Here is a 25,199-nt window from a genome sequence, read left to right on the forward strand (position 1 = left end):
TCATAGCATCCAGAGCACCAGCACATTCTTCCATCTTTCATAACTGTATCCAGAGGGGTAGTTACATTCACTGCTTTCTCTACCGCTGACACTGTCAGATGCTCACTTTGACTTGGATGAGATTTCCAGCTGATAACTGGATAACTGATGTCTGCTAGTACCATGGTATTTGGAAATGTTCGGGTTTTTTGTTTTACTTTTTTCCTCCCCTGATCAGAATGTCCCTTAGTAATCATCATTAGTAATTTCATTGTCCATTTCTCTCTACTTTTAACCTTATCCAAACACCATACCAGGTGCAGGGCTTGAGACTCTTGACAGCCGTATGTAAAGATTTTCCCTCAAACTGGAAAGCAAATGGAATTTTTAAAAAACTGACTGTTTCTGTTCTTAAGAAGAAAGATTTTCGTGTCTCTCCCAAGAGATAAGGTGCAATAAGGAATAAGAAATGCAAGACTGAAAATCCTCTGGTAAATGTTTCTTTAGCTTAGAAATTATTTTTTACTATTTTTTCTGTATTTTTATGAAAGAATAAGAAAAAAACAGCTGTAGCAGAGACTGATATGTATTCACTATTCCTATGGCTCTTCTTATTATCAAGTTTTTCCCAGGTTTTTGAAATATAATTGACATACAACATTGTATGAATTTAAAATGTATACCATGTTGATTTGATAAAATCATATATTCCAAAATGATCACAGTGTTAGCTATTCCTACTTCTTTTTCCTCCTGTGTGCACATCTATGTTGTTTTCTAGTGGCCCTTGCAGGAAGGAGAGGCCATGCAGCTAGGTTCAAGCCATTGGAATGTAAATGATGTGATGTCCATGATTTCAGACCTTGCTCCTGTAAAACATCCTGCTTGATCCTGTAATCTATCTTGCATTGCTTTTGCCTGAATTCAGAGGATAAAGGGGCTAGATCCAAGAGATGATGGCAGAGTCACACGATAAAGGAAGCTTACATACCTCCAATACATATGGAGGAGTGTACTTATTCTGCTAACTTGTTCTAGTACTTATTCTGCTAACTTACTCCAGTACTTATTCTAGCTAACCCACTTCAACCCGGTATCTGCCTTCACAGCCCACCCAAAATATACTTAATGACTTTTAAGCTATTGAATCCAGGTTTTATCTAATTCACATACTTTTATCTAATTCACATACTCTTGCTCTCCCTGTTATATTTTTTCCCACTAACCACAACTTGCTTTGTCAAGTTCTTCCCATCCTTGACTTTCATGGTATCATCTGTTATGGTTCTCATTTTACCTCCTAAGGTTCTCTCTAATATCGCTTCTTTCAGTGTGGGTATTCATGAAGTTCCATCACCACCTACTCATCATTCAACATGCTCTCCTTGGGTATTTAATTCTATTTCTATATTTTTTAAACTAACATTTAATAACTCATTTCAAAATGTGGTCCCAGTTTCTAACTTCATGTTTTCTGATAATATGCTCTGTCTCTGTCCTGTGTACTGGTAATAGTGTACCACTTAACCTCCCAGGGATATGCTGCATTCTTGCATTCCTCTTTTTTCATGGATGAGTTTCTCTGCCTTTCGTGATCAAACTCCTATTTTTGTCTCAAGCAAATCAATCACCATTGCTTCTCTGATTGTCCCTCCCAGGCAGAACTGGGAGCTCTCTCCTCTATGATCTAATCCTAACTTCCACTTATATCCATTGTTATAGCACATAATGCAATCTCTTGTACTTCTTTACTGCAGTCATCACCTAGGCTGTGCATTATTCCAAGGCAGGTTTCATGTCTTACTCATTTGTGTGAACCCCATTTTAAGCATAGCATCTGCCACCAAAGAAGCACCTAGTGAAGATGATTTGAAGCACTATGAAATGAAATAATAGTTTACTAAACTCTCTTTGAATAAATATGAAAATTTGGAAGAATTTCCTGTTCTGGGCTACAGTATAGAAACAACTCATCCAAATTTTAATCCTCCGTCAAAAATGGTAAGGAGAACATTTGTTGTTAGTTGCAAACGTTGTGGATTGGTTGGTAGCTGTGGTAAATACAAAGGGGTTTTGCTTCCAGTCTAATCCTGGAGGCTTCTGTGAGACTACTGAATTCCGTAAAGTATTTGAGTTTTAAAACATTTATAGTACCTTCATAGGGACAGAAGTATGATGGGGACATGCCTGTATTCTATTTTTATAGTTCCCTTATTTTATTTGGGAATCAAAGCCTGATATATTGGTGTGTTCCTCAGAAAAAGCTAGATACAAAAAACATCCAACAAGCCAACAAAAAACACCCCAAACAGCACTTTATACAATAAAAATGCATTTATACTTTATCTTACAGTAAAGAGAACAAATCTGGACGCTCTATCTAGAGATTTGAAAAAAAATGTGAAATATAAATCTGTAATTGAATATAGGAGAGTAAAGGTGGAAGAGTTTTATTTAATCTGCCCCTATTACCACCCACCTTGGTTTTAAGATGGGCAACACTTAAATACAATTCCACTAAGACCTTCTTTATAAAGAGATGTATCACAGTAAGAATGGGTAGTTAAGGGAAATTCCAAAGTAAAAAAAGACAGTAATAGTACCCATACTTTACACAGTAGGAGAACTTTGGGTAGGTCAAGACACCACAACATGATATGTAAAGAGCCATATCAATCAACAAGTGTAGACAATACTGATATTAACCATGTCCATGTTCAAATAACCCCTCTGCCATGAAGTCTTTCTTGGTTCTTCCTCAGTTCAGTTCAGTTCAGTCACTCAGTCATGTCTGACTCTTTGCAACCCCATGGACTGCAGCACATCAGGCTTCCCTGTCCATCACCAACTCTTGGAGCTTACTCAAACTCATGTCCATTGAGTCGGTGACATCATCCAACCATCTCATCCTCTGTCGTCCCCTTCTCCTCCTGCCCTCAATTTTTCCCAGCATCAGAGTCTTTTCAAATGAGTCAGCTCTTCTCATCAGGTGGCCAAAATGTTGGAGTTTCAGCTTCAACATCAGCCCTCCCAATGAATATTCAGGACTGATTTCCTTTAGGATGGACTGGTTGCATTTCCTTGCAGTCCAAGGGATTCTCAAGAGTCTTCTCCAACACCACAGTTCAAAAGAATCAATTCATCAACGCTCAGGTTTCTACACAGTCCAACTCTCACATCTGTACATGACTACTGGAAAAACCATAGCTTTGACGAGACGGACCTTTGTTGGCAAAGTAATGTCTCTGCTCTCCTACTCAGAAGCAAATGTTACCTCTTCTGAGCTCAGTCGTATCTGGATTCCACTTCTCTAGTGATATTTACCACCAGCACTATGTCTCATGTTGCCATATCTTCTAAGCCACTGTGAGAAGTCTCTGAGCTCAGGAATAGTATCTAATTTTACATTTTGATATGATCAATAGCAGCTAGGATTGTGTCTGATGCATTTTGGTGTTCAACAAGCGATTTACTGAACTTATATTAATAACCGGTTCTTTCTTGTAGGTCAGAATGAAGTCTATAAAGAAAATTATACTCATCTCTCTCTCTACACTCAAATTTCTTAGCATGAAAATTTAAAAATACTTATCATACACACCTCTTTGTGTGCAGTGAAACTTCCATCAAGTTTCTGCTGGAATTTAATAAACATTTATTGAATAGCTACTGAAAATGAAGAATTTAAAAACTGGTATTCAGAGTCAGCTTTTTGCAATTTCAGAGCCTTGCCTCTGACAAGATTGAAATTCCTTTGTCATATAACGCTAACCACTTGGCAATGATGAAGAGAATTTCCTTGGTTAATTGTGTCTGTATGTGGATCCTAGTGTAATTTAGAGAAACAAATGAGTACTTGGAAGATCCAGATTCAATGGTCTAGGCTAAGATTCTCTACAGATGGAACTACTAGGCTTTTTATCTGGGTACTCTGGTTAATTCAAACAAATGTTGAGTAGAAACAGAAAGCTGGTTTGTTATCATGGAATACGGGTGATAATGACTTTGGGATCAATACCTGCTGAATCTTTCTCCTTCTTCTCCCTAAACATACAGTTGCTGCTTGATCAAAGCAGAACTGTTACAAAAGAATTGATTTCTCATTTCCAAACACATGTGGCTTAACTTGCAACCAACTGTGTAACTACCTTAAGCCCTTTTCCTGGGGGAAGAGGGCTGTAAATAAGTAAATAAGGGGACTGTGTTTTCCTGCCTTCATGAGAATGGATTTCTGGGCTCCTTTCTTCTGCAGAAATTGATGCAGTGTGTTCTGTTGCTAGCCTCACGCTGTAAATAACGTTTTGACTTTGGGCATCCTGGTGAAATACACTTAAAAGTAAATTAGATGGGGCTCTAGGCAAAGATAAATTTGGAAGTGGGTACCTGCTATGGCTTTGCACTCTGTTGCCATAGGGCTATGCAACCCAAACTGTATTCCTCTTTAGGCCATAAAAAAATAGAAATGTGTGTTTGCAAATTACTTTGTGGATTTTTTTCCATTGCAACCTCATGCATGGCCTTCCTGGGGATGTCAACAGAGTCAGTTAGCAAAATAAAGACAGATGGCAAGGAAATAATCCTGAAGGTTTTTTTTGTTTTTTGTTTTTTTTTGCTGTTTTGGGTTTTTTGCAATGCAACTATTAGAGATACTCAATGGCACTCATCTTAAGCTGAGATTTTGTCATAGTTTTCTGCTCTCCTGAAAACCAATTGGCATCCTTTCCCTTAAGAAAGACAAGATGCTTTTATTAGTGAGTGACTAAGCACTTTGATACCCTGTCATGCTTTTCAGAATTTAAGGGAAATGAAAATAAACTAGGCACTCAAAGTGCAGGGAAGAAACCAAGGTACCAGAATATCTGGTGTGGAAACTGATTGCAAAAACATCCTCAATTTTTCATCCTTCCCATACTCATTTCCTCTGCAATATGAACTTCACAGTTCCTTTCATCAGAGGTTGGAGACTATTTCCTCAATCCTTGAATGTGGGTTTTGTGACTTACTTTAATAGAATGAGGCCAACAATAATATATGGAGCCAGTTATGAACCTAGATATCAACAGATCTTATGGTCTAAAATCAGTACTCTACCAGAACCTAGCCATGGTAACACAAACATGTCAGTGTTCTTCTGTAGGCATGTGAGAGAAGGCATGGAAGAGACACTAGCAGTTCCAGTTAAGGCTGTTTCAAAGCATCCTGCAACAACCCAACCTGAAAAGACAGGAGAATGGCCTTCTAAGACCAGCAGAGCTGCCTTGTCAATACACAGCTGACAGCAGCTGCCTGAATGAGTCTCAGTTCAGTTTAGTTGCTCAGTCGTGTCCAACTCTTTGCGACCCCATGAATCGCAGCACACCAGGCCTCCCTGTCCATCACCATCTCCCAGAGTTTACCCAGACCCATGTCCATCAAGTTAGTGATGCCATCAGGCCATCTCATGCTCCGTTTTCCCCTTCTCCTCCTACCCCCAATCCTTCCCAGCATCAGGGTCTTTTCCAATGAGTCACCTCTTCGCATCAGGTGGCCAAAGTATTGGAGTTTCAGCTTCAACATCAGTCCTTCCAAAGAACACCCAGGACTGATCTCCTTTAGGATGGACTGGTTGGATCTCCTTGCAGTCCAAGGGACTCTCAAGAATCTTCTCCAACACCACAGTTCAAAAACATCAATTCTTTGGCGCTCAGATTTCTTTATAGTCCAACTCTCACATACATGACCACTGGAAAAACCATAGCCTTGACTAGACGGACCTTTGTTGATAAAGTAATGTCTCTGCTTTTTAATATGCTGTCTAGGTTGGTCATAACCTTCCTTCCAAGGAGTAAGTGTCTTTTAATTTCATGGCTGCAATCACCATCTGCAGTGATCTTGGAGCCCAGAAAAATAAACTCAGCCACTGTTTCCACTGTTTCCCCATCTATCTGCCATGAAGTCATGGGACCGGATGCTGTGATCTTAGTTTTTTGAATGTTGAGCTTTAAGCCAACTTTTTCACTCTCCTTTTTAAATTTCATCAAGAGGCTCTTTAGTTCTTCTTCATTTTCTGCCATAAGGGTGGTGTCATCTGCATATCTGAGGTTATTGATATTTCTCCCGGCAATCTTGATTCCAGCTTGTGCTTCCTCCAGCCCAGCGTTTCTCATGATGTACTCTGGATATAAGTTAAATAAGCAGGGTGACAATATACAGCCTTGACATACTCCTTTTCCTATTTGGAACCAGTCTGTTTTTCCATGTCCAGTTATAACTGTTGCTTCCTGACCTGAGTACAGATTTCTCAAGAGACAGGTCAGATGGTTTGGTATTCCCATCTCTTTCAGAATTTTCCACAGTTTATTGTGATCCACACAGTTAAAGGCTTTGGCATAGTCAATAAGTCAGAAATAGATGTTTTTTTCTGGTACTGTCTTGCTTTTTCGATGATTCAGTGGATGTTGACAATTTGATCTCTGGTTCCTCGGCCTTTTCTAAAACCAGCTTGAACATCTGGAAGTTCATGGTTCACGTATTGCTGAAGCCTGGCTTGGAGAATTTTGAGCATTACTTTACTAGCGTGTGAGATGAGTACAATTGTGCAGTAGTTTAAGCATTCTTTGACATTGCCTTTCTTTGGGATTGGAATGAAAACTGACCTTTTCCAGTCCTGTGGCCAGTGCTGAGTTTTCCAGATTTGCTAGCATATTGAGTGCAGCACTTTCACAGCGTCATCTTTCAGGATTAGAAATAGCTCAACTGAAATTCCATCACTTCCACTAGCTTTGTTCATAGTGATGCTTCCTAAGGCCCACTCAACTTCACGTTCCAGGATGTCTGGCTCTAAGTGAGTGATCACACCATCGTGGTTATCTGGGTCGTGAAGATCTTTTTTGTACAGTTCTTCTGTGTATTCTTGCCAGCTCCTCTTAATATCTTCTGCTTCTGTTAAGTCCCTACCATTTATGTCCTTTATTGAGCCCATCTTTGCATGAAATGTTCCCTTGATATCTCTAATTTTCTTGAAGAGCTCTCTAGTCTTTCCCATTTTATTGTTTTCCTCTATATCTTTGCATTGATCAGGGAGGAAGGCTTTCTTATCTCTCCTTGCTATTCTTTGGAACTCTGCATTCAAATGGGTATGTCTTTCCTTTTCTCCTTTGCTTTTTGCTTCTCTTCTGTTCACAGCTATTTGTAAGGCCTCCTCAGACAGCCATTTTGCTTTTTTGCATTTCTTTTTCTTGGGGATGGTCTTGATTCCTGTCTCCTGTACAATGTCACGAACCTCCATCCATAGTTCATCAGGCATTCTGTCTATCAGATCTAGTCCTTTAAATATATTTCTCACTTCTATTGTATACTCATAAGGGATTTGATTTAGGTCATACCTGAATGGTCTAGTGGTTTTCTCCACTTTCTTCAATTTCAGTTGAATTTTGCAATAAGGAATCATGATCTGAGCCACAGTCAGTTCTCGGTCTTGTTTTTGCTGACTGTATAGAGCTTCTCCATCTTTGGCTGCAAAGAATATAATCAGTCTGATTTCAGTGTCGACCATCTGGTGATGTCCATGTGTAGAGTCTTCTCTTGTGTTGTTGGAAGGGGGTATTTGCTATGATCACTGCGTTCTCTTGGCAGAACCCTATTAGCCTTTTCCCTGCTTCATTCTGTACTCCAAGGCCAAATATGCCTGTTACTCTAGGTATTCCTTGACTTCCTACTTTTGCATTCCAGTCCCCTATAATGAAAAGGACATCTTTTTTAGGTGTTAGTTCTAGAAGGTCTTGTAGGTCTTCATAGAACTGTTCAACTTCAGCTTCTTCAGCGTTACTGGTTGGGAAATAGACTTGGTTACCGTGATATTGAATGGTTTGCCTTGGAAATGAAAAGAGATCATTCTGTCGTTTTTGAGATTGCATCCAGGTACTGCATTTCAGACTCTTTTGTGGACTATGATGGCTACTCCATTTCTTCTAAGGGATTCCTGCCCACAGTAGTAGATATTATGGTCATCTGAGTTAAATTCACCCATTCCAGTCCATCTTAGTTCACTGATTCCTAGAATGTTGATGTTCACTCTTGTCATCTCCTGTTTGACCACTTCCAATTTGCCCTGATTCATGGACCTAACATTCCAGGTTCCTATGCAATATTGCTCTTTACAGCATCGAATCTTGCTTCTATCACCAGTCCCATTCACAACTGGGTATTGTTTTTGCTTTGGCTCCATTCCTTCATTCTTTCTGTATTTATTTCCCCACTGATCTCCAGTAGCATATTGGGCACCTACTGACCTGGGGAGTTCATCTTTCAGTGTCCTATCTTTTTGCCTTTTCATACTGTTCATGGGGTCCTCAAGGCAAGAATACTGAAGTGGTTTGCCATTCCCTTCTCCAGTGGACCACATTCTGTCAGACCTCTCCACCATAACCTGTCCGTCTTGGGTGGCCCCACATGGCATAGCTTAGTTTCATTGAATTAGACAAGGCTTTGGTCCATGTGATCAGATTGGCTAGTTGTCTGTGACTGTAGGTTCAGCCTGTCTGCCCCCTGATCCCCTCTCTCAGTGCCTACTGTCTTACCTGGGTTTCTCTTACCTTGGACATGGGGTCTCTCTTCACGAATCTAGCCCAGACCAAAAGAATCAGCTCACTGAGCCATGCTTGAAGCATTAAACTGTAGAATTATGAGCCAATTAAATGGGAGATTTTTAAAGCAATTTTGTTTGAGGGTACTTTGTTATGCAGAAATAACTAACCAAAATATGTCCAATGATAAACATAGAATAAGCTTTTGAATTAGATCAGCTGGTGCTCACATTCTGGTTGTAGCATGCCAATGACTAGGCTAGGGAAAAGCTTAACTTAATTTCCTCATTTGAAAATTAGTAATAATAATATAATATCCACATTTGTATTGTTTCTAAGGGATATAAATGACACCACTAAAGCATTTGATCCTCAGAAGATTGTAGCTATTATAAATGAAAATAATTAGGGGTGAAAAAGAAGAGAATTATAATGAGAGAGTTAAAAGAAGAGATTGGAGAGAAAAGGATAGGAGAGAGGGGGGGAGAAAGACTGAAAAGTTTGGGATAATATGAGGCAGAGAAAATTGAGGTGGGAAGGTCATCTTCTCCTTCCTTGAGTGGTTGCTCCCCTTCCTGTGGTTGCTCTCTGTGTACATATAAAACATCATTGGATTAATAACAGCTAAAACACACCTATCATTTATTGAACCCACAATATGGTTGAGAACCTCTGCAAAGGTTTTCCGCAACAATATTTCATTGAATCCTCACATTCTTCCGATTAGGTAGTTATCATTGTTAGCCTCATATTAGAAAAGAGAAACTGAGGCTTAGAGGATGTAAGAACCTGTCCGAGACCACACAGTTACTGAGGGACAGGCTATAAGATGAGTTTTGTGTGATACTGGGCTCTTAATTGCCACAGAGTACATATTTTCCTTGGAAAGCCTGCACTTAGTGGGTAATCTGAGTTTTACAAACCTATCATCATAGACCAAGAAAAGATTCCTTTTTAATCAAGAAAGCTTTGCAAATCAGATATATCTTAAGTGCACATTAAGCTCCATAAATCAGACACTTTCTTGAGAATGCATTAAGCAAGATGTTAGGTTCATCTTTTAAACATCAGGGTACCTGGGGGCTTAGTTGGTTTTCAGTGACAGTTCTTTTGTCCTCATCCTTCTTTTTGAGGAAAAAAAGAAGTCTTTGCATTGGAGCTAGAATTTGCAAGTCGGCCGAGTATATATTCTGTAGCCATTAATGCAAGAACTAGAATTTTATACGAACCAGGTCAGAAGCATAACATTGAATCAGACCATTGAAACCAGTTACTTGATATTTTATCTGACACATTTGCTATTTGACATCTTTCCCCAACTGGAATAAATGTAATCAAAACAAACTCAGAAATCCGGAGAGATTTTGTTCTCACATGTGGAAAGTGAAAGTGAGTGGCTGAACGTGTTTTATTTTTAAGCTTTGACTGATTCCCGCCATCCTGTCATTTTCTTTACTCCATCCAGCAAGAGACTCTCTCATCATGAAAAAGAACTTTGGTGAAGAAATTTCTTGGTAGAAATTTGTATTGCAAAAGATTACACACTTTTACAGCACAAAACTGTTGAGGTTTCTTTCAGGATGTACATGCGTGCATGTTCAGTTGCTCAGTCATGTCGACGCTTTGTGACCCCAGGGACTGTAGCCTGCCAGGCTTCTCTTTCCACGGGATTATCCAGGCAAGAATACTGGAGTGGGTGGTCATTGCCTCCTCCAGGGGATATTCCCGACACAGGGATTGAACCCCTATCTCCCGTGTCTCCTGCATTGACAGGTGAATTCTTTGAGCCACCTGGGAAGCAGTTGAAAATAATTCGAAATAGTCACAGAAAGACAGACACACACACACAGCATTGAGTTTGATTTTTAATCTCAGGGTCTTATTTGGGTGATGCCGTATTTGGAAATTTTAGTCTGCCTTCAAAGAAAATGCAAGTCAGAATTGTAATGAAGCACCATATTTCCAGCAGCTAATATGAATCTTGTGCAAGACAAAGTTTCAAGAGACCCATCTTAGATAAAGTCAAATGGGCTCACAAAATTATCCTCCAAAACTTTTTATGCATATATCAGAGTGATGTTTTCTCAGAGAGAAAGAGATTCTAAGCACAGCAGGGTCTGAATTGATGGCAAGACCATTACACAGGTGATTATAGCAGAACCAAAGAAAGAAAAAAGCATCCTTCATATATTTCAGAACCCAAAATTCAATAGAAACTTACGACCATTTCAGTTGCTTTTCTTATATTTTATCTTGGGATTGTCTTCCCATGACTTAACCAAAAACTCTTCAATATTCAAAGCATGTTTAAATACAATACACAATTTTGCCTTCTAGAGTTATACAGCAGCTTCCTTCATATGCATTATTCATTGTTAAGCTGAACTTTATAACTAAGATCTTAAAATACAGACCCTCCTGAAAACCACAGCCAGACTTTTATTCATGTAATTGACTTGAACACAGTACCATAGTTTTATAAAACCAGAAATCCCTTGTAGTGCGGTGACAGGTCCCAAACTTATTAGGCTACATGTGCCATTTAGAAAAGGGGCATTTCTCATGTTCCAACTATTACCCAAGTTCTTTCACGTTCATTTAATTCTAATAACTATCCACTGTGGTAGGTATTACAGTCTCCATTTTAGGCATAAGAAAATGAAAGAAAATAACTTGCTTATGGATCTGTGGCACTGACAAAGTAGCACTGGAATTCCAGCCCTTATCCACATAGGTCCCAATTTCCTGTTCCTTCCTGGGTGCCATGTGGACTCTCTGAGCATATATGTTATTAAATATGCTCCTTGTCCCTTGGGAACTGAAGAAGTGATTTGAATGAAGTAATCTGATACTGGTTTGTTTCTCACAGTTTTACTTTAAAAGAAATTGTGTTTGATCCCCCCTATCTTGTACTTTTCTATCAGTTTGTCCTTGTTACTTCTTGACCCTGATTTTCATACTGTCTGGAATCTGTTCTCCTAAAAAAAATTACATTTTCTATATGCAAACAATCTTCCCACTGCTCCCTGAAGCCCTAGAGTTTTGCTGTCACTTTTGAAGACAGATAATAATCCAGTGCGTACATAAATAGCATTGTACCCAAAACAGGCCCAGGAAACCGGTGAACCACGAGTAAAACAAGAACAGCAATGAAACTCCAAAATGCAGTTATTAATTCATAGCACCAGGATTACTGCTTTCTGTAAAGATATTTTTAATGAGGAAAGATAAACAAAGCTTTTAAAAATATATGCCATTTTAATTCTGGATCATTGATTTTTAATGATTTCCAAGTTTTCTTATAAAATTTTTTTGCTAAAGGTGAGAATATTTTGTTATATTACTGATAGGAGCAGAAAGGTCTTGTGCTTTCTTTGAGACAAGGGATATTTATACACTGTGTATTTTTTATTATGCAACTGTTATCACAAACTTTCCAAAGGAAACCTGTGTATACGGATGAGTGCATATCATTTTAACTACTATAAGCTTCACAATGTGGGAAGAGGAAAACTCTGTATTCTAATTGCCATTGAAAATATGGTTTGTTACAGCTCCTAAGAGAACTGAACATGCTATGTCATGCAGGGCCACACAGGATAGTACCAAGGTTGGTCAGGAGGCAGAAAGGATTAGAGAAAAGTATGGGGAAAAAATGATTATGGTTTTCAAGGCAAGAAATGGGTAAAGCAAGGTAAACAGGATGAGAACTGGTTAGTCTGAATAATTTCATCAGGCTGCAATTTCAGTAGGGGCTGTCTTGAGTTGTCTTGTACCTAGTCCTGGGCTGATCAGGTCAGGTCAGAGGAATATTGGCTTCACATATAAACATTCAATAAAGAAGGTGATTGAGAGATATGAACTTTGGGTCATTGGTTTGCACATGAACAGTATATTCAAAAGGGACTAATTTGCTATCTCTAGGAATTAGCTAGCCCTGGCAGAGCCTCTCTTTTCCCAGTCAGCCAAGTTCCTAAGATGTCAAAGCATCATAAAAGACAGAAAATGAAAAACAAGATTTATACAGTCACATAATATGTATACATTACATGAATGAAAAAATAAATAAACGGCTGATTTCTTCAGCTCAGCATTACAATCTTTGTTCACATCTTCTCTGACCTTTCTGAAAATGAACAATGATTTCAAAGAGAGCTAACTACGAATTTTTCTCCAGCTTTTCCTCTTAACATGTTACCTGCATTATTCAAGTTAAAGAGTGTATCATTTTGCATTTTACCCAAAAGCAAAAATGAAGTAGATGGACATGTATGGATCTGAAAACCAGAGTCCCTCTACTCTCTATTATACATAGGTACTATGTTGAACTTGGGAGATCCATTTTTCTTTAAAATCTCAGATTACCGTTTATTGAAGGACTTAAGCCCTCACAAAAATAAATGTCGATGTCATTAAGACAAAAACATCACCAACCCACATTGTAAGCTTCCAGGGAACTAATTTGAAGTGAGTATCAATATTTTAAGAAATAAATAAAAGAGAAAGGTACTTATTTTAACTTCTGGAGACCTTTAATGACTGTATGACACACATTAAAACAACCAAATACTGGCACTGTTATGGGGGACTTTGTTCACATAAATAAATTCACAAGGACAGTTTAATAACATTTGCAATTAAAATTATCCTTTGGCACTGGAAGGACGGCTTTCAATTACATGTAGATCATTGGATTCATTTAATTCATATGACTTGTAAATTTGAGAGTCTGTGCTTCTAAAAATAAAGCCATGAAATCTTCCCTGAATATACACAACTCCATTAACAACTTCCTTAATTAAAATTATCAACAGTAAATACTTTTGATTATAGTTGCTATATATCATAATAACTTATTTAATGTTTCACCTACTTTATATAGCTGGGGGTATAGCTCAGTGGTAGAGCAAATGCTTAGCATGCATAAGGCCCTGGGTTCAATCCCCAGTACCTTCATCTTGGACTTCCCTGGTGGTCCACTGGCTAAGACTCTGCACTCCCAAAGCAGGGGGCCTGGGGTTTGATGCCTGATCAGGGAACTAGGTTCCACATGCTGCAACTAAGACCTAGGGCAGCCAAATAAAATTTTAGGGCTTCCCTGATAGCTCAGCCGGTAAAGAATCTGCTTTCAATGCAGGAGACATGGGTTCGATTCCTGGGTTGGGAAGATCTGCTGTAGAAGGGATAGGCCACCCACTCCAGTATTCTTGGGCTTCCTTTTTGGTAAAGAGTCTGGTAAAGAATCTGACTGCAATGTGAGAGACCTGGGATCAATCCCTGGGTTGGGTAGATCCCCTGGAGGAGGGAAAGGCTACCCACTCCAGTATTCTGGCCTGGAGAATTCCAGGGACTATATAGTTCATGGGGTTGCAAAGAGGAAGGATAGCTTTCAGTTACATGTAGATCATTGGATTCATTTAATTTATATGACTTGTAAATTTGAAAGTCTGTGCTTCTAAAAATAAAGCCATGAAATCTTTCCTGAGTATACACAACTCCATTAACAACTTCCTTAATTAAAATTATCAACAGTAAATACATTTGATTACAGTTGCTATATATCATACCTTATTTAACGCTTCATCTATTTTATATACCATCAAACAGGAATTTCCAACTATTGACTTCATCTTCTTATATTCAGACTTAATAATCACGCTTATAAGAGTTTAGCTGCCTTCTTTAAAGGGAAAAACATACACTGTGTTTTGCTCATAAGGAATTATGTAAAACAGAATCCAGAACTTCAGTGTTGATTTTTCTGCCCCAAGTCAGGAGGTCATCAAATCTCTTTTGTCCATTGTTTGGAGCCAAGACCATCTAAGGAGAAAAGATGTCCTGCCTTAATGGAACAGAGAAAGCCAGTGCTAGGTGGTTCTAGTATGGTGGGAGGATTTTATCTATTATCAAGGATCAGAGATATTGAATTCAATTATGTAAATGGATGTTAATTGAGAAAAAAAAACAAAACAGACAGCTGGTCAACCTATTTCAGTAGGCTAGCTAAGACCGGAAGGATCAAGAAATGCCAGATGCCCATCAGACAGGTTCAAAATTTGATAAGAATGCAGATGGGGTGACACTAATAAACAAAAGTGAAATTTTGAAAATTCTCAGCTGAATGAATATGGTTGCCATTTGCTGCCAGAATAAGAGAGATCTACAGTGGAGAACTTGATTCTGAAGGAGAAAAAGGTTAATCCCACAAAGAGATATACTTATTGTCTTTCTGTAGCATTGCCAAATAAGCAGTGGCACATATCTAAGGTAAATAGGTAGGTATGGTTTTAGAGCAAGTCTTTGCTCAGCTTCAGTGAGATTCCTGTGTATCCTATTAGTCCTTTGGTGTATGTGGTTTTGACTCCCTGGAAAACTGGCAAATGATACCTGAACTTTAAAGTGATTGAATTAATTAAAATAGTATCTTAATTAGAGAAACAAAAGTTTATGAAGCATGCTCTACTCCCTTTCAATTAAATGATTTAATGTCACTAACAAGACATAATCCTTCTTGAGATTTATCAGGGGAGGTCCAGGGATTTGGTTATAGCTGGGTAAGTATATGTCACATCACCAGAACTCTGTTTACAGGAGGTACAAGCAAATTTCTGGAAGGAACTCCTCCTAGGGCAAGTGATCTGTAGCTACTACCCTGTCTTTATCATCACAGATGATGCTGAGTTTAGCATACTACTTTTCATGTAAATAGTTTGTTGTCTAGCCACTGGGGACATTTGCCTAGGGTAAAGAGAAAGGAGCACAGAAAAAAGAAAATGCTAAAACAATCTCTCTCTAAATATCCATGGATCATTGATCTCAGAACAGTGCTAACAGTACTGGCACTCAGCAGCATTTTTAGTGGATTTATACTGGCACCAAAGCCTTTGGCATGCTGGCATTAGAAAGAGTGACTAAGGGTTAGAGAAAATCTCATGTCTTTCTCATTAAGTGTAGTGTTGCAACCAATGAAAGAATTTTCAAAAAGGAGCAGGCTTTTTACTTATGTATATACTGTATATAATTCATAGGATATCACACATACACACACCACTGGGAGGTCAAATAATAATTGTGTATGTATACAGGGCTGCTATATTAGAGTGCGGATGGAGTGGCAGTTTCTCTGTTGTAACAGAAAGCAAGATACAGGTAGATTATTCAGTAGCTAAAGGATTAGAATATATAAGTGTAAAAATATTCAGATTTAATCAAATCTCAAATGATAAAATGTAACAAGGAGACTCTAGAGCTCCTTGAATTATGAAAACCTATTTTGAACTGGAGACGATATTTTTCTTCTAGGAAAAGAGGCGTCAAAAAAAATTGACTTTCTTGGGGAAGATTTTTATTGTTCTTGTGATATTGTTAAACATGGCCCTTCTGTTTTTCCTACCTATGGAGCTGAATGTCATAGGGTACTCACTTCCCAATAGAAGCATCATTATATATTCCACGTTATTTTGTCAGGTAGGGTTTAATTCTGTAATTTCTTGTGTTATCTTTCTCTAGTCTCAGTATCAGGGTAACATTGGTCTTATAATTTGGGAAGTGTTTCTTCCCGTACTATTTTTGAGAACAGTTTGTGAAGAACTGAGATTAATTCTTCCTTGAATATTTGATAAAATCTAACAATCAAGACATCTAGGTCTAGATAGATATTTGTGTTATTTTTTTAATTCAATTTATTTATTATAGAATCCATTTAGCCAATCCCTTCACGAGACAGTTTTAGCTATGTCCTTGTAGAATGTGTTCATTTTCTCTGGGTTATATAGTTTGTTGCCTTTCAATTGTCCATTGTACTCACTTTATAGCCCTTTTATTTCTAGAAGATCGGTATTAGTATGAAATATTAATGTTCTTTCTTTTATTTCTGATTCTAGTTGAGTCTTCTCCTTTTTTGGTATATCTAACTAAACTTTTCTCAATTTAGTTGATCTTTTCAAGAATCAGTTTTTGGTTCCATTTATATTCTCTATTTCTTCTATACTCTTTTTTTTTTTCCTATTCTCTATTTCATTAATTTCCACACTGATATTTAGTTTTCTTTTGTCATCTTTAGCTTTAGTTTTGCTCTTTTCCCCAGTGTCTTAATGTAGAGGTTAGGTTACTTATTTCAGATCTTTCTTCTTTCCTAATACAGGCATTTCCAACTATAAATTTCACTCAAGGAAATGCTAAATTCTTAGTTCTTAGCTATGCCTCACAAGTTTTGTTATGCTGAAACTTCCTTTTCATTATCTCAAAGTATTTTATAATTTCTGTTTTTATTTCTTCTAAAATCCATAGGTTAATTCAGTTCAGTTCAGTCACTCAGTCATGTCCGACTCTTTGCGATCCCATGAACCTCAGCACGCCAGGCCTCCCTGTCCATCACCAACTCCCGGAGTCCACCTAAACCCATGTCTGCTGAGTCGGTGATGCCATCCAGCCATCTCATCCTCTGTTGTCCCCTTCTCCTCCTGCCCTCAATCTTTCCCAGCATCGGGGTCTTTTCAAATGATTCACGCCTCGCATCAGGTGGCCAAAGTATTGGAGTTTCAGCTTCAACATCAGTCCTTCCAATGAACACTCAGGACTAATCTCCTTTAGGATGGATTGGTTGGATCTCCTTGCAGTCCAAGGGACTCTCAAAAGTCTTCTCCAAAACCACAGTTCAAAACCGTCAATTCTTCTCCACTCAGCTTTCTTTATAGTCCAACTCTCACATCCATACATGACTCCTGGAAAAACCATAGCCTTGACTAAACGGATCTTTGTTGGCAAAGTAATGTCTCTGCTTTTAAATATGCTCTCTAGGTTGGTCATAACTTTCCTTCCAAGGAGTAAGCATCTTTTAATTTCATGGCTGCAATCACCATCAGCAGTGATTTTGGAGCCCAGAAAAAATAAAGTCTGACACTGTTTCCACTGTTTCCCCATCTATTTCCCATGAAGTGATGGGGCCAGATGCCATGATCTTAGTTTTCTGAAGTTGAGCTTTAAGTTTTCTTAGTTGAGCTTTAAGCCAACTTTTTCATTCTCCTCTTTCCCTTTCATCAAGAGGCTCTTTAGTTCTTCACTTTCTGCCATAAGGGTGGTGTCATCTGCATATCTGAGGTTATTGATATTTCTCCCAGCAATCTTGATTCTACCTTGTCAGAGGTTAACAAATCTTTCTTTATACTTGTATGTGCATAGGCAAGAGATCTATATTATATGCTTACATTGAAATAATATAGCTCTCATTCATGGCAGTGGTCGTAGATACAATTGCACATCTGGTCTGTGATTTTTTGATTTCTGTTTTTTACAAGCATTAGCTCCACAGGCCAAGCACTATATATTGTTTTGTTTTTTAATTTTTTATGCTATTTATCAATATATCCCTAGTATCTAACTCAACGGTAGGACATGGTACAAGTGCAGTACACCTTCCTTGTATAAGGAGTTGAATGGAACATGGGTTAATTAATGGATGGGTGAGTATACATTTTTAAAAAATCACCAGTCATCTTTGTTTGGTGTATGTTAAACGTAAGATGTTTGAGGTCATTTTCTATTGTCAAAATCAGGAAGAAAAAAAAAAAGCAAAACACTTGAATTTCTAGTCCATGAATTGCAAAAAATGTCTGCAAAATATCTGTCTTTCTTTGCAGATGGTATAATTATACAGAGGTTAGTATAACTCAGCAAACAAGAGGCCTTCCTGGAGACAAGTTAACGTGTCAGTTATCAAATGAACTAACCATGTCCACTAGGGCCCTATGGAAAACATTCTAAGAACTCTCACCTTTAAATAACCATTAATAACCATTTTCATCCTTAATAAAATACAGATAATTTTCCCAATGCAAAACTGCTGAGCACCATTTTTCCAATTCATCAACGTGCAAAGCTAGTCTATACACAAATCAATTCAGAGGGTGTGCAGAGGGGAGGAAAAGTGAATATCAAGATGAAAATATCCATTAAAGATGCAAAGTGCAGTAATGATTAGGAGCCTATACAACTTAACTCTCACAAATGGCAGAAACCAAAGTTCTGAGTAATCCTCCCTAGAGTAGGTCAAGGCAGAATGGGTTAGTTGAAGGTGAATGGATAGTAATGCTGTCTGATCAATTGCCCTCAGTATGCTTCAGACGTCCCAGAGTGTCAAAGCAGCTTGGTCTGATTGGTTGCACCACAGGTTGTTTTCTCAGAAATTCAAATGAGTGGCGAAACCAACCAAACTTATACTTCTCAAGGGCAAGCTTGCTTGGAAACAGGAAGTAGGTACCTTGCAGATGTCAAACAATGTATATGCGTATATCCTAGTATTAATATTGTCAGTTTACTTGCAGAAATTTGTCCCCTTTAGCAACAATACCCTATACTCTTCAGCTATCATTCAATCCAGCTATAGGTGGATTTCATCTTAGCATTAGCACACAGGTTGTGTTTCTTTATATATATATCATGCAGCCAACTTTGAGAGGTATTATGTAATCTTGAGGCTTTGCTCACCAGAGCCAGGATATTTCTAGCAAGTGCAGACTCCAAGGATTAGTACTTAGTATGAGACTAGAACATGTCTGGAAGAAGTAGGATTCATTCCAGGGAGGGAAGCTCCAGATGCTGGTGTTGAGGGAGGCTAACCACAGAGCTTATTTAACTTATATGCAGAGTACATCATGAGAAACGCCGGGCTAGAAGAAGCACAAGCTGGAATCAAGATTGCCGGGAGAAATATCAATAACCTCAGATATGCAGATGACACTACCCTTATGGCAGAAAGTGAAGAGGAACTAAAAAGCCTCTTGATTAAAGTGAGAGAGGAGAGTAAAAAAATTGGCTTAAAGCTCAACATTCAGAAAACTAAGATCATGGCATCTGGCCCCATCACTTCATGGGAAATAGATGGGGAAACAGTGGAAACAGTGTCAGACTTTATTTTTCTGGGCTCCAAAATCACTGCAGATGGTGACTGCAGCCATGAAATTAAAAGATGCTTACTCCTTGGAAGGAAGGTTATGACCAACCTAGAGAGCATATTAAAAAGCAGAGACATTGCTTTGCCAACAAAGACCTGTCTAGTCAAGGCTATGGTTTTCCTAGTAGTCATGTATGGATGTGAGAATTGGACTGTGAAGAAAGCTGAGCGCCAAAGAATTGATGCTTTTGAACTGTGGTGTTGGAGAAGACTCTTGAGAGTCCCTTGGACTGCAAGGAGATCCAACCAGTCCATCGTAAAGGAGATCAGTCCTGGTTGTTCATTGGAAGGACTGATGTTGAAGCTGAAATGCCAATACTTTGGCCACCTCATGCGAAGAGTTGACTCATTGGAAAAGACCCTGATGCTGGGAAGGATTGAGGGCAGGAGGATAAGGGGACGACAGAGGATGAGATGGCGGGATGGCATCACCGACTCGATGGACATGAGTTTGGGTAAACTCCGAGCGATGGTGATGGACAGGGAGGCCTGGCATGCTGCGACTCATGGGGTCGTGGGGTCGCAAAGAGTTGAACATGACTGAGTGACTGAACTGAACTGATCTGAACCACAGAGCACAAATGTTATGGCACAAAATGAAGCAGTCCTGGCCAGGAGTAGTCCACCAGAGAAAATGAGAGGCTATGACAAAAACGGTTCAAAGAAGCAGGCAATTAACATTAAAGGTGGCAGTCTTGGGCAAGACTACAGTCCTATAAAGCATTTTCTTTCCTTCCTCACTCCATTTACTCACTCAAGCAAAAACATACTAAGGTATTTTATTTGACAGATATTACGGATATAATGAGTTAAACAAATGTATTTCTTGCTCTCATAGACCTTACTATCTAATAGGTGAGACATTTGCATATTAAATACACAAACAGATGCATTATCATGAACTGTGATTAATTTTAATTATCAGAAATTCATGGGTCTGTGAGTGTGGTAAGAAATCCTGATGTAGCCTGCTGGGTATGGTGAATACTCACCAACTTCTCTAAGGAGGGGATGTATGAACTGAGATCTGAAGAATCAACAAGAAAATGGGGTCGAGGAGGCATTCAAAGTTGTCAGGTAGGAGATATTTCTACATTTGAGAAATGAAGAGAGGGCCAGGGCATGTGAACTATAGAAAACAGGAGGGAGATTGGGACAAGGGGCTGGATAGGAAGCAGAAACTGATCATTCAAGATCTTGTGAATCATGGTAAGATTTTGCTTTTTATTCTAAAAGGATTGGGAAAATAATGAATGCTTTAAATGAAATGACATAATTAGACATTGTGGTTTTTTTTAAACAGATTACTGTGATTGACACATGGACAAAGAATGGTGGGTCATAAAGGTGAAAGGAAATGGAATGAGACAATTTTGGGGGACCACTTAGAAAGATTTTTTTTAAAATTGCTTTCTGGATGAGAAATGATGGCAGTCTGGCTGAGGCTGCTATACTAGAAGAAGCTGGAGAGAAGCTGATATATTAGAGGAGGTAAGATGAAAATGTCATGGTAGATTGAATGAGGTATGTGGGTGGTTGATGGAGAGTAAAGTGACAGAATTACTCTTCAGACTCTCATTGAAGAATGACCTAGATGATTGCATGCTTTACTAACATAATGAACAATAGAAGAACAGATTGACACTAGATAGAGGGGGGGATTGAATTCAGTTTTGGACATTTTTAATTTGAATTCCTAGGAGAAGTGTGTGTGGGGGGGTAGTTGGAGGTATAAGACTGCCTATTGGCTAACTCAGTGCAAAGATACAGACTAGTCTCATAAACTTGGGAGTCATGTGCATATACATGATAGTTGATGATGGAAGCATTTGGTTGGTGTGATATTGCCTAGAGAATGAATACAGGTTAAGAGGGGAAAAGCACTTGGAACCAAGCCTTAAAAAATGTAAACATTTGAAGTTAGAAAGAAAACAGTGAATGAGAAAGAGACTAGAGGTAGCAAACAGAAAAGAAGAAAAGGAGGTGTGCATGATGCATCACAAACGGTGAGGGAAGAGAGTATTTTAAGAAGGAGGGTGCAATCAACACCATTGAGAGCTGGTAAAGAACTAAGAAAGATGACAATTGAAAAATGTTCATTTCATAGTGACATGGAGGTCATTGGTGACTACAAATTGCTTTTTTAGTGGAATTTTGTGGTTGTCGTTATTGCTGTTTTCTCTCCAGATCAATGGATCTCTTTCTCTCATAATCAATAAACCTATTGCCTTGCAGATTAGTGAATTAACCAAGATTTTCAGCAAACAGGTTTTAAAGAAAGAAAGTAGGTGGTAGATAAGGAAAGTTAGGAAGATAGAGTATAGAGATACTTTAGAAAGCTTATTAAAACTAGATGCCTGCATACAACCTCTTTTGATTTTCAAGCAAAAAATAATCTCTATAGCAGGGAAAGGAGACCTCTCTGTGGTAAGTAGTCTCCTTGCCCTTGGAGAGGTCTCTCCCCTAAGTTGGGGCTGGTCCATTTGATTGGCTTTGGCTAGTGAGGCATTATATGAAGGAAGCAATAGTTTGAGAAGTGCTTATCTGTTGGGGCTTGTTATCTGGGAGTGCTCCTTCTCGGAACCCACCTGCCAACTGTAAAGAAGCCTTGTGGCTACTTGGAGATGCTCACAGGAAGGACTGAGACCTGTCATTGAAAGCCCCAGCTGACCTTATCGCTGGCAGAGAATGTCAAGTGAGTGAGGCCCTTGGGGACCTATTAGACAACCCAGGATCTCTGCCAAACCCACCTGAGACAGAACTGCCCCCACTGGGTCACAGACTCATGAGAAAAATAATGCCTTGTTTTTATTTAAACTAAGTTGTAGAGTAGGTGTGTTATGCATCAATAGGGAATGAAAGACATCCAGTTTCAGTAAGCTCCTGTGTAATTCTAATGACACTACTCCAGAATATAATCTATTAGTCCATTTCAGTGGATTGGCCAAAAGCTTGTTCCAGTTTTTTCATACAGAACAGCCCAAAAGAACTTCTTGGTCAACCCAACACTACTGCCACCATCTTCCATCATGTTCTTCCTCCTCTTTGTTCTCTAGTTTCTGTTCCTCTCAAGTCTACCAGGAAGCATCAGAGATGAGAAGGTTGAGCAGGAACCTGGTATCTTTCCTCACTACAGGTGCAACAGCGGGTAATTGATTTTATTCTTTGAGCCTCAGTTTCCTCATCTCTAAAGCACAGAGGGCCATGATTCCATTGCAAGGAAAGGTGAGGAGATAGGTGTATGGAAGCCAGTATTTAGCTTCCTTTCTCCTATTGCCAGTTTATTCTTTGCCTTTGAAGTACTCATTGGTGCAACTATCTAGACTATTTTACTCATATTTAACATTTAGCTTTATTGTCTTCATAGTCACCTACATTCATAAAAATTAAGGGTTTCCTATAGATGTACTTATAAGGTATCCACAGGACTTCCAAAAGGGTTAAGGTTTCTTCTCAGAAAATCAGCTGTACTAAAATGCTATCTTGAAGCAAAGCAATCATTTATTGTGAAGTCAGGTGTGATGGGGGATCCAGGACGAATGCCCTTCCACCCCCTGTGCCATCTCCTGAAGGTTTCAAGCACTGGATTTTGTAGGTAAGAAAACACCAGAAAACTTCCAGCTATAGAGGCACTGATGGGAAACCAAAGTTCCTATTATATTCCTAAGCTCTTCTTTTCTGCTTGAGCAACTGGCAGCATCACTCACCTATTCAAGCCACCAGTAGGAAATTTTGATACTCTGTCCCTGAGGACAAATCTAAAATAAACTGTCAGATAAACTGTCAGGAGCCGGTAATGGAGCTGGCTCTCAAGCAACTTGTGTCCACAGGCATTTCTCAGGATGGATAAGGAACTTGTGAAACTCATTGTGTTTTCCTTCCCTTTCGAGTCCTCAGTGACCTGTTCTTGTGCCTGGTCACTGGTGGTTCCGACTCAGGGTTGTTCATGCAAGTGACTGGAGAGAGCACAGGCTGCAATCTAATCAAGCCAAGGGCTATTTGGCTGAGAATTTACTTGGCTTTGCATATCTGACTGCTCTTGGTGACATACCTCATAGGATACTGGATAACTCAGGGAAACTACTGGGGATGTGGATTACTGGCAAAGGGGAAGAAAGTCTTAGTCTTGTAAAAACCGCTAAACAGAGGCTTTGTGAAATCTGCTACCAGCTGGTTAGTTCATGTCATCCCATTCACTTGACATATGCTCCTCTAACAGGCAAGAAGGTGACAAGGCTGCCATGAGTCCTAGGGAGACAAAGAAGGTATTCAGGATCACACTAGAATTTGCCCCACTTTTAAAATATTTTTTTAATGTGAAATTCACTCTAGAGGTTAGTCTAAAAAGTTTTTCCGAATAGTCCCTGATTACCAAGCAGATTGAGAGGTTCTGTGATATCAGAATTGCCACAAGAAGGTGGAAATATTATTGAGTCTATCCAAAGTTTTTTTTTGAGACATGTGCATGCATGCTCAGCCATGTCTGACTTTGTGCAACCCCATGGACTCTAGCCCACCAGGCTCCTCTGTCCATGGGATTTTCCATGCAAGAGTGTTGGAGTGGATTGCCATTTCCTCCTCCAGGGGAGCTTCCTGACCCAGCAATCAAACCCATGTCGCCTGCATTGGCAGGCTGATTGTTTACCACTGAGCCACCCTACCAAGAGATACTTACTAGGAGTGTTATCTCCTCAATGCCTCTTCTTCTAACCTTTCAGTTACCAATAAGCAGATTATCCATTCATCCACTCATTCATTCACCATCCACTACATGTAGACCCTGTTAGATGCTGGGATATAAAAATGAACATGATATGGTAAAATAAACAGGCTAACAGGGAGCAAAGATATATTATAACGGAAGTTCATATGAGTGATAGCTCTGAGAGCTGAGTGATTAACTCTGCCTGAATCAGTCAAAAAGTCTTCAAAAGAGTAGATGACACTTGATCAGAATTCCATAGGATGAGTCAGAATTCTCTGGGCGGTAGCAATAGGGCTTGCCCTGTAGGGAAAACAATCTACTTTCTTTCTCCTCATAACCAGTGACATGTCACATTCCTAGTTCTCAACTTGGCAGTGCATGAGCATTACCCATGGAACTGAGAGAAAACCAAACCAAATGCCCGTTCAGCCTGGGGGATATTGTGAGGCTCTGCCCAGATCTGTTCTCTGGAGGCTGGCAGATGACTCTCCCCCCTGAAATCCAACAGGGAACACCAAGACTAATGGCTAAGGTCTCCTTCCCCCTAGGGCAGCCAGCATCCAAGAATCATGAACCTTGGGGATACAAAGTCCCAACTGCCTCACCCCACATAAGGGTACCACTGCAGAGGCATGCTAGCACCTCAGTCTCTCAGAGGAGTAGAGGCCTCCTTTGAGAATGCCTTGCAGCTCATTTTCTTTCTCTGCCCAATCTCTTTCTTTTCAGAGGTCATCTCTGTCTCAGAGTTAGCTTCCTGGGAAACCCAGTCTGTGACAACTGGCCTCTTTCTACAGAATTCTGAGTCTAGTGGCTTTGACCCTCTAGACAGGCACAGTTTTGTAAACACCCACAGGCAACTTTAAGGTATGTCTCGTTAAGAACCACAAATTGGTCTTCTTGAAGTGAAATGCAAAGACCCCTGGCAAAAGAAACGCCTTAAGCAGATTTATTAAGTGGAGATCCCTAAGCCTCCTTATAGACCCCCAGGATTATATTTTTT

At 39.2% G+C, this 25,199-nt stretch overlaps 1 protein-coding gene and 1 non-coding gene across 7 annotated transcripts in view; one reads left to right on the top strand and one right to left on the bottom strand.

Annotated features, from left to right (window-relative positions):
* The window catches only part of LOC145539478 (uncharacterized), a 702,259-nt gene that overhangs the window by 520,620 nt on the left and 156,440 nt on the right, over positions 1–25,199 (bottom strand). Inside the window, exon 4 of one of the 6 annotated variants that reach the window (XR_014077851.1) lies at positions 22,976–23,742. The exons of the other annotated variants lie outside the window; for them this stretch is intronic. The gene's annotated coding sequence lies outside the window, so the exon portion shown is untranslated. Of the gene's footprint in view, positions 1–22,975; positions 23,743–25,199 lie in introns of those variants that run through there. 6 annotated transcript variants of the gene reach the window in all.
* Positions 13,428–13,499, top strand: TRNAA-AGC (transfer RNA alanine (anticodon AGC)). The gene has a single exon. It is a non-coding gene; the product is annotated as a tRNA-Ala (tRNA).

This window comes from Giraffa tippelskirchi, chromosome 2 (genome assembly GCF_054371585.1).
Source record: "Giraffa tippelskirchi isolate mGirTip1 chromosome 2, T2T-mGirTip1v1.2.pri, whole genome shotgun sequence".
Lineage (NCBI taxonomy): Eukaryota > Metazoa > Chordata > Mammalia > Artiodactyla > Giraffidae > Giraffa > Giraffa tippelskirchi.